Source organism: Dendrobium catenatum, unplaced genomic scaffold (assembly GCF_001605985.2).
Source record: "Dendrobium catenatum unplaced genomic scaffold, ASM160598v2 fragScaff_scaffold_629, whole genome shotgun sequence".
In the NCBI taxonomy this organism is placed as follows: domain Eukaryota; kingdom Viridiplantae; phylum Streptophyta; class Magnoliopsida; order Asparagales; family Orchidaceae; genus Dendrobium; species Dendrobium catenatum.
The window spans coordinates 380,508-391,513 of record NW_021319091.1 but is presented as its reverse complement, the minus strand read 5'-3'; the positions used below and the strand labels follow the sequence as shown (position 1 = coordinate 391,513).

General features: G+C 34.5%; 1 non-coding gene across 1 annotated transcript; it reads right to left on the bottom strand.

The window, feature by feature from the left end:
• Positions 1 to 7,864: 7,864 nt before the first annotated feature.
• On the bottom strand, positions 7,865 to 7,971 carry LOC114579783. The gene has a single exon (XR_003700963.1). It is a non-coding gene; the product is annotated as a small nucleolar RNA R71 (small nucleolar RNA).
• Positions 7,972 to 11,006: the final 3,035 nt, after the last annotated feature.

The window sequence follows — 11,006 nt, the reverse complement described above, 5'->3', positions numbered from 1 at the left end:
TACAGTTTGCACTAAATAGTAGTTTGAGTGATTTTATTTAAGCATATTTTTTATACAAGCATTGTGAATGAAAATTGGTATGTGATTAGGTGATAGCAAGATGCTATTACAGTTATAATACTATGATAATAATATGTGTGGGGACAAGTAAAAAGCTAGTTTTACTAATGTTGGTTGTAGACTAACTAGCTTATATAGGATGGGGGATCATTGGACTTTCTTTTAAATATTTTGATTTGGTATTATCTGAAAGTGCTCTGATGGCACAAGAAAGTTCGTTATGGATGTTAAGCCCTATAAAACTGGCTCAAGGCTAACAAAGAGAGAGGTGAATTGGATAATTTTAAAACCAAAGATAAAACTCAAACCAAAATCACCACATAAATCAAAGTGCGGAAGAAAATAATGCGGAAGCAATAACAAGAAAATAACACACCGAATTTATAGTGGTTCGGTCAAACCTTGACCTACGTCCACTCCTTGAAGGCACCCTCCAAGTATTGCACTAAACAAGTGTCTCTCCTTTAGCCCCGACAGCTAGGCGGAGAAGCCCTTACAAAATCACTTCCACCTTCCCCGGTGCGGCGGAGTCGTCGGGTCCTTTGACACCAAAGAGATCTTGTTCTTTGTTGAACTTCCCTCGATACAAGCCTTGAATCCGACGATATTAAGGTGCAAGCCTGTCGGAGCAACCTTGTGGAATCCCCCTCCACACTCCCTTGAGTCCCCCCTCACAAGATCTTCTCCGGCCCACTCTCAGACTTCACCCGTTCCTCACTCCCTTTCAAGCTTTCTCTTCAAGATTCCCCCACAAGAACGAAGCTACATTGGCTTCCAAAGACACTAACAAAGTGCCTTGTCATCTCTTAAATAGAAAAGCTCAAAACGAGCTCATTAATGCAAGTTGCCGACATTATCGTCCAGAACGATAGGTATATCGTCCTGGTCGATCAGTACAAATTCAGCTCATCAGCCCGGGACGATTTGGGACGATCAGAAGAAAATTGGTTACATCGTCCTGGCCGATATCACGATCGTCCAGGCCGATTAGTTTAAAAATGATTTCAATCGTCCTGATCATCGCCATAAATTTGAGGTTTCCAATGTAGATCGTCCAGGACATCGTACCGGCCGATCCGGAGATCGTCCCGGACGATGTGATCATACTAATCAACCATTAATGCTTTTCGAATATACCATATCAATTTAGGCATAATTGAGTTAGATCGTCCTAGACGATAGGAATATCGTCCTAGCCGATTTCCTAAAACAAAGAATACCTAAACTAATTATGGCGGCTGATTCTTTCTGAATTGAGTATATCATCCTAGTTGATACAGGTATCGTCCAGGCCGATCCGCTAATGACGACTGCCTTAATGAGGATGTCCTAATTAGGGTTTCTGTTTTTAGACAGATCATCCAGGATGATATAAATATCGTCCCGGATGATATTACCAAAACTAGAACTCTTTTAGGGAACAATAGTGAATCTACCAAGTAACAAATCATCCGGTGCCACACCAAATACAATAGACTCAAGAAAGAAAAAATAGTACAAACTGACTCAGATCTAGTCTACCCAATCTTGAAGTGGTTCCAAATTACAGTCTGATCGTGTGAACCTGAAATATCAGTACATAAGGCTGTCGTAGAGAAATAAGAATGTTTGATATCATCAAAATCATAAATCATTGATCTGCAACAATCTACCCCTTTTTTATGATGGCAAACAATCCAATTTGAATTTAAAAAAAAAATCTCATAATCTCCCCCTCACTAGAATAAACCCTTTTAAAAAATAGGGGAAATAAAAAATGTTTTTGTTGTTTTTAATTTTTTGAAAAGAAAAAAAAGTATACAAATTCAACATTACGTTACAATTCAACATTACGTTCTCCCCCTTTGACATTATCAAAAAGAGAGGATGCATAAAAAACAAAATGACCAAAAGAAAAAAAAAACATTCCCTGATCTAGTGAAAAACAAATATTTTTAAAATGAGAAAGTTACCTCTTGATTTTAATCAAAAACTTAGTAAGGAATGGGTTGACAATGCATAATCCAGAAAAAAGTAAGAAATTCATAAATTGTTAATTCAAACTCAAGTTTTTTAAAAAGACTCAAAAACTTTTTAATCTAATATCCATATCAAGAAATAAATAAGAAAAAGAAACATTAATTTTTCAAAACTCCTTTCATAAAATATACTAATAGAAGATTAATGCAAGAATTATTGAATCAGGAATCATGTTTTTCAAAATGAAGTATCGAAATTATCAAGGATTTTTTTAAGCTTTTAAGAAGTACAATAATGGTAAGCATTAAATTTTGTGGGCTCATTTTATGCCTCTTGTCAATTTGAATGACGCTCTTTGCGCATCTTTTGATTTTTGATACACTTTTGCATATATTTTTCAATTTGACGTCATTGCGCATCTTTTATTTTTGGCATCATTGGCCATTTTTTTTTAATATTCTACCTTTCTGAAATCTTAAAAAAAGAAAGTAAATCCATCCTATTGATAAAGCGAATTCTTGATTAAGAAAATTATGAGTTAGATTCAACAACTTGTAAAAGATTTCTATGAGATAAATAAAATGTAAGGAGATAAAAAATTTAATTTTAAAAACTAATTTAAAAGATGAAAAAGATTTTAAATCAAAAGTAGAATAACCTCTTTTAGGAAATAGAGATTGAGAATAAAAAACATGAGTTTCCTTCCTTTGACTGTTTTAGAGAAGTCAAACACAACTTACCAAAGATTTTAAGAAAAACAGAAAGTAGATTTTTCATTTTTTGAAAAATGAATGTGTGTGTTGATCACAGAAAAACTTTCATAAAAACAAAAATTTTAAAGAATAAACAAAACTAAAACAAAAAAAAAGAAAAACATAAAAACACGAAAGGCTTTTAACCATTCTCTCTCCTGGTCCGATGCTTCAGAAAGCTGATCTGCCCATGAGATTTTTTGCCTTTTATTATTTTCCCAGTTTAAATTTTGCTTCGCCTTGCACTTTTTTTTTGTTAGGAAGAATTTTTAAATTAGGGCACTGATTTTTCATTTGTCTAGGCTTCCTACATCGAAAGCAAATAACGTTAGGAGGGATATGAATATCCTTACCATTTTTACATTTTTTTCCACTTTTGCTTATGTTTTGGTAAGCTTTGTGATTTGCTTGACAATTCATTGCATTTGTTACCAACTAAGCTATCTCTTTCTATATCTTCAGCTTTTAGAACAATCGTTTTACATGCATCCTAAAGTCTTTGACCCGAACCTTACTCGTAAGCAATGAGTGAGCCAATCAAATTATCAATAGAATAATCATTCAAATCTTTTGATTCATAAATAACAACAACTTTGGCACCAAAATTTTCAAGTAAATAGCTAAGAATTTTGTTAACTTTTTCAAAATTTGAAAATTCTTTTCCTAAGCCATGTAATGATGTTACAATTTTAATGAACATGGTATACATGTCTAAGATCGTTTCAAAAGGTTTCATGGAAAACAGTTCAAAATCATGCATTAACATATTCAACTTGGATTGCTTGATTTCAATAGTACTTTCGTATATGATGTGTAGTTTATCCCAAACTTCCTTACTAGTAGTACACGTGAAAACTAACATAAAATCTTCAGAATTTAAAGCACACAGAAAAAGTAGTTTAAAGATTTTGTATTCAATTGAGTATTTACTTGTTCTTCCCTATTCCATTGATTAAAAGGAATATCAGTTTAACTCCATTAACAATACGTGACGGTGATGAATAATCAGTTAAAATCATATGCCACATGTGAAAATTAATCGATTGCAAGAAAATAGACATGCGAGTTTTTCAAAAATCAAAAGACATATTTTCAAATAAAGGAGGTCTGGTGATTGAATAACCTTCTGCAATATTACGATTCAAAAAATTAGCCATGGATCAAAATTCAAAATTTTTTAAAAACTTATTTTAGGAAACCGGCTCTGATACCACTTGAAATTGCTATGATGGCACTAGAAAGTTTGTTAGGGATGTTAAGCCCTATAAAATTGGCAAAATGCTAACAAAGAGAGAGGTGAATTGGATAACTTTAAAACCAAAGATAAAACTCAAACCAAAATCACCATAGAAATCAAAGTGCGGAAGAAAATAATGCTGAAGCAATAATAAGAAAATAACACACCGGATTTATAATGGTTCGGTCAAACCTTGACCTACGTCCACTCCTCGGAGGCACCCTCCAAGTATTACACTAAATAAGTGTCTCTCATTTAGCCCCCACAGCTAGGTGGAGAAGCCCTTACAAAATCACTTCCACCTTCCCCGGTGTGGCAGAGTCGCCGGGTCCTTTGACACCAAAGAGATCTTCTTCTTTGGTGAACTTCCCTCGAGACAAGCCTTGAATCTGACAGTATTAAGGTGCAAGCCTGCCGGAGCAACCGTGTGGAATCCCCCTCCACACTCCCTTGAGTCCCCCCATACAGGATCTTCTCCCTCTCGAAGACTTCACCCATTGCTCACTCCCTTTTAAGCTTTCTCTTCAAATTTCCCCCACAAGAACGAAGCTACATTGGCTGCTAAAGATACTTACAAAGTGCCTTGTCATCTCTTAAATAGAAAAGCTCAAAACGAGCTCATTAATGCAAGTTGCCGACATTATCGTCTAGGACGATAGGTATATTGTCCTGGCCGATCAGTACAAATTCAACTAATCAGCCCGGGATGATTTGAGACAATTAGAAGAAATTTGGTTACATTGTCCTGACCGATATCACAATCATCCAGGCCGATTAGTTTAAAACTAATTTCAATCGTCCTGTTCATCAGCCTGAATTTGAGCTGTCCAATGTAGATCGTCCAGGACATCATCCCGGCTGATCCGGAGATCGTCCCGGACGATGTGATCGTATCAATCAACCATTAATGCTTTTCAAATATTCCAGATCAATTTTATGCATAATTGAGTTAGATCCTCCTAGACGATAGGAATATCGTCCTAGCCGATTTCCTAAAATAAAGAATACCTAAACTGATTATGGCTACTGATTCTTTCTAAATTGAGTCTATCGTCCTGGACGATACAGGTATCATCTAGGCCGATCCTCTAATGACGGTTGCCTTAATGAGGATGCCCTAATTAGGGTTTCTGTTTTTGGACAGATCGTCTAGGATGATATAAATATCATCCCGGACGATATTACCAAAACTAGAACTCTTTTAGGGAACAATAGTGAATATACCAAGTTACAAATCATCGGGTGCCACTCCAAGTACAACAGACTCAAGAAAGGAAAAATAGTAGAAACTGACTCAGACCTAGTGTACCCATTCTTGAGCTGGTTCCAAATTGTAGTCTGATCGTGTGAACCTGAAATGTCAGTACATAAGGCAGTCGTAGAGAAATAAGAATGTTTGTTATCATCAAAATCATAAACATTGATCCGCAACATTATCCTCTACTAATTCACTTGATTTATTAATTGTGAATTATAAAGAGTTATTGTTGTGCTGACGGGCAAGAAGTGGTGACTCTTTTTATTGAGCCAACAATTACTAACAACCAACTTACAACTAGAAAAACATTACTTTGCCATAACTATTTTATTGTTTAGTGTGATTATTAGATTGCATGTTATTGATTCATTATTATTGTATGACCTTACTGTCATTATTATTGTATTACTTTATTGTTACAATCACCGACACTACTAATATTGATATTGACTTATTAATACTATTATTTTTTATTGATTCATTGTTACTAATTATGTGATATAATAAACATATGATTATGGTAATGATACTGATTTAATGCTGATATAAAGTAATTGGATAATATATGTATACTATTACATGATTTTACTATATTGATATGGTTTCGACGGTCTTCATCGAGGCTTTGGTTCTACTAATTAACATTATTTTCTTATTATTTTAATTCCATTACAATGATGATTTTTTTATTGATTTGACATCCATGCTAGTTTACTAGCTTTCGAATCGTATTGTTGAACTATTTCATAAATTTTATTGTTAATACATATGTTTACTATTTATGCACAAATTTTTGATCATAATGATTACTATTAGCATCATGAAAAATGCCAGCACCACAGTGCTATCCAGTAGCTATAGAATAAGATCTCCACCAATGACACCATACTAATCCTTGCCTCATAGTGCCAAATCACCAGAGTGCTGTGATGTAGCAATTAATTCAATTAAAAATAGGAGAATGGCATGTCAATTCAATCACTGTATGATAGAGAATAGCTTCAATGTTTTGGCATTAGTTTAAATTGGGACCACCAGAGTGCTATCATTACCATTACCATAGTGCTAGTGGTAGCTATGGGTCATAAATATAAATAGCATGATTGAAATTTTTATGGGGGCTGACATATTTTACTCTTATAAGTAGTCTTAGGCAGAGTCTAATGGAGTGGATAATGTTTGTGTAAGGCAAGGAAAGTGGAGTAAGGTGCAAGGAGAGTACACAATCAATTTTTGGAAGACATTATACCTACATTTTACCTTCTCTTATAATTTTTGTTTAAATTGTAATGAAGACTTATGTTTATTTGAGAATCATGCTTGCATATATTTGATCTCAAAATTGTTATGTATGCAACACTATTTCTAATTCTTCCATGCTTCATTTAGATTATGTATAGGCCTTACACAACTTTAAATTTTAGTTTGATCATGCCCTCAATGAAGGCACAGTGTAATTAATTAAGAGAATTTGAATAGATTTCTCTCATACATAGATATATGGTGGATGGAGATCTAGGAACCTTAAGGAGATAAAAAAACCATAGCGAAGTGAAACTTTGTTAAGAACTCCAACGAGCTCGACAAAGATTAGGAGTTTCTTATACTTTAATCTACAACAACAAAAATAAGAGATCAATCTATATGAGCATGAATTCTTAACTAACATAAGTTTAGGGCCTTATTACCATACATTTTCTTCTAGATGGACTTAATTGATAGATTTAACTAGGACCACCTTTTAATTTTAACAGTAGGATAAATAAAGTAATTCATAAAGATAGTAATAAAGTAATTTTGAGATCATAATTATCCCCATGGGAATGAGCTCAGTATTATATTAGTTGACACGACACATTCACTTAATTGACATAGAGTTCTGGGGTTGTGAACACACATCAAGTTTTTGCGTTGTTTCCAAGGATAGTGGTATTATCATATTATTTACTCTATATTACGTGAAGGATTGTTGATTTACTCTTATCTTTTTTCTTATTCAACATGTTTTGTATTTTATGGTTGTTTGCTTCTATTGTACTAGTGCATTTTTGCTTTTGTGAGTTGTTAAATTATGTTGTGATTTTTATTTTAATATGTGTTTGTTGTTGCATGTATTGTAGAACCTAATTAAGAGAAAAATTTTTTGACTAAAAACATAAAACAACCATAAAAAATTAGAATGACTACAAAAAAAGATTTAGAAATGGCCAACCCATTTCATGAGAATGACTAGCCTAGACCTTTAGAGATTATGTAAACCTATTAGAAGATGGCATTCATTAGAGAATTAGTAGACTCAACATCCAAGCTAATAATTTTGAGCTTAAACATGTAATCATCTAGATATTAAAAAACTTATAGTTTTGGAGAACAACTATTAAGGATTCAAACTTATATATTACTAATTTCTTAAATATGTGTACATCATTTAAATATAATGGAGTCTTTGATGATCCTATTAGATGTAGACTGTTCCCATTTTTATAAAGTAACAAAGCAAACATGTGTTTAAATTCCTTACACATAGGTTCCATTATCACTTGGAAGGATTTGGCCCATAAATTCCTAACAAAATACTTACCTCCATTTAAAATAACTAACCATAGGAATAAAATCACATCTTTCACCCAATTAGATGGAGAGTCTATCTGTGAAGCTTAGTAAAGATTTAAGGAGTTGCTTATGAGGTGCCCACATCATACATTACTTAATTAGTTGATTGTGCATATATTTGACAATGGGTTAATAGGATATCTTTGGTCCATCCTAAATGTTGTAGCGAGAGGTTCATTAATGTCAAAGCCCTTCAATGAACATAATGCTTTAATTAAAGAGATGAGCACTAATAACTTACAATGGCCTTTAGTAGGAGTCAATCCTAAAAAAGTAGCCAATGTCTAAAAGTACTCAAATAGTTTTCATATCTAAGATATTAGATCATCTTGGAGTTAGTACAACTCATGGAGCACCTATGATAGTAGATGAGAGCCTTTTTGGACTATCTAATGACCACAATCCTTAGAAGTAGAATCTTTAAATGCTATCAAGAATAATAAGTAGAATAGTCAGTACTCTAACACACACAAACATGGTTTAAACCACCCTAGTTTTCACTGGAATAATAGTCAAAATGGGGGTAATAATTATAATAATAGTTAACCAAACCATGTAGAGATCTAGAACAATCCTCAATAAAACTTTGGAAATCCTATGCCTAACTATCCTCAAGGATTTAATTCAAATAATCAATAAGCCTTCCTTAGAAGACTTAGTGTTTTAGATGAGGACCCAACTTCAGAGTTAAATCACTTCCATTAGAAATATTAAAATATAACTAGGGTAGATGGCTATTTCTATAAATATTTAACCACAAGGAATCCTACCAAGTAATACTAAGGTTAGTTCCAATGATAAGGGAAATGAGAAATGTAAAGCCATCAGATAAATGAGTGGTAAGGAGTTAGAGGTGGTGGTTAGGGACAAGGATAAGTTTGAGGAGAAGAAATATGGGGAACCATCTATAAAATCCACCAAAATAGTAGAATAACCTATATTATAGGTGAAAGAAGATAACCCCATAAGAAATATTATAGAAAGACCACCACTACCATCCTTTCCTCAAAACCTTTTGAAATAAAACCAAGATATGCAATTCTCTAGATTCTAGAAGTGTTTAAAAGTTAACCATCAATATTCCATTTATAGAAGCCTTAGAGTTAATGCCTAGCTATACCAAATTCATGAAGAACATCCTTAGTAAGAAGAGAAATTTAGGAGACTTTCAACCGAACGGATGTCCTATGACAATAAGCCAATGAAGGTGTTCTGGAGGCTTTTGGGTGGCGAGGGTTGTTTGGCTGTGATGCTTGGGTGGAGCTATGGGATTTTAGCCTTAGAGCTCATTTGAAACTTCAGCCCAAGGTCCCAACCTCATCCAAATTTCTACTTTATGTAAAGAGTGGGGGTCTATTAAGAGATTTTTGGGAGTGGTATTCCTTATAATTATAGAGAAATTTTGGAGCAATTTTGGAGTGTTGCATTAGACGAACCATATTGATTCGATCAATCATGGAGTGTTTGTTCAGCATTTAAGTGCTTTTATGATTTCAAAATTAAGCAATCATGGGCTCGTTAGATTCCTCTCATCGAGCAGCTCAATTCAACTAGAAGCAAGCCTTGTTTGGACATAATTTTGTCATTCAATTAATGTTTTGAAGTTTCCAATTATGCTTCGGCGCCTTGATTTGGGCTCGTTGGGGCTTAGATTGGACCAATTTTAGTATCTTTTCATCCGTATTGTCTAAACGTCCAATTTGATTATAATTTTGCTGAAATTTAAGCTTGGATAATCCTAATTTTAAAATTTAAAGTTTCTAACTTGAATATGCCTCAAGATTTAAAGCTCAATGCAATTTTTGGCGACGTTTCAAATTATTTATTTAAGTTTGTATATATTTATATACCGTCAGGCCTGTTTAGGACACGATAGGCCTGTTTAGGATTTGCTTTTTCTTTTTCTCAAAGTACTCCGTCAACGTTTGGTTCTTGCCCGCTTATTTCTTCGTTGTTCGGCATTCGCCTGTATAGCCCGAAGTAGAGTTTTGATAGAGTCGCTTCTTGGCCTCATTCGACGACGTTCTTTTCCTGTGGGATTGGACTTCACACAGTTCGATTTGCTGCAAGTTTTTGATTTTCTGGACAGTTGGCGGGATTTCGGTAATAAGGAAAAACATTTCTGTTTTTTTACTGTTGCTGTTTTTATCTATCATTTATGGAGAGAAAGAAATTACCGGAGGTTTTCTAATACCTGGAGAAGTCCTAAGGAGCTTAATGATGTTATTACTCATGCTATTCGTGCTAAGGTAAAGAGGTGGAAAAATTTTGACGTTCTTAAAGATAGATTTGCTCATATTCTGCTTTGACGGGTTCCATGCGGGTGAATTCCTGGTTTGGTTTTCTCTCTGTGTGGTTGGTGTTCTACTGGAGCATCTGTTCTCTGTTTTGCTCTTTTTGGTTTGTTGCAGCGTATGCTATCATCTTGCTGAGGATTGGACTTTTTGGCGGCTGGAGCTGGATTTTTGGAATTCTTTCTTCTGCAAATCCTTTCTTGGGTTCCAATTCTCATTCTATATAGTTTTTGGGACGATGATGAGCCATGGTCTGCATCGATCCAGCTCCCTTGGATGGCCTTTGGCAACCAGGTTTCGCGTTGGTGTTTTTCGGACGCTGCGAGGGCCTGCAGTCTTTATCCAGGCAACTGGCGTCTATTGGCTGGATTCTGGATAGCTCATGTGCTGGGCTTTGTTTTTGCTTACTGATGTAGACCTATTTCTGAGTCCAAATATTTTCTTTCTTATAAATGTTGTTCTTTTCTTTCTGGTTCTGGGTGGTATAGGATTCTATACTTACTTGTAACTATTTTGATTTGTTTGTGTAACCTTCTTCTTTAATACATGGGCTTTGGCCCCAAATTTTCCCAAAAAAAAATTTATACTGTAATAACATAAAGGAAAATAAAGCAGCAAATCAGTAGTACTGGGAGTGAATTCTTTTGATACTAAATGGGAATATATACCGTCAGGCCTGTTTAGGACACGATAGGCCTGTTTAGGATTTGCTTTTTCTTTTTCTCAAAGTACTCCGTCAACGTTTGGTCCTTGCCCGCTTATTTCTTCGTTGTTCGGCATTCGCCTGTATCGCCCGAAGTAGAGTTTTGATAGAGTCGCTTCTTCGCTTCATT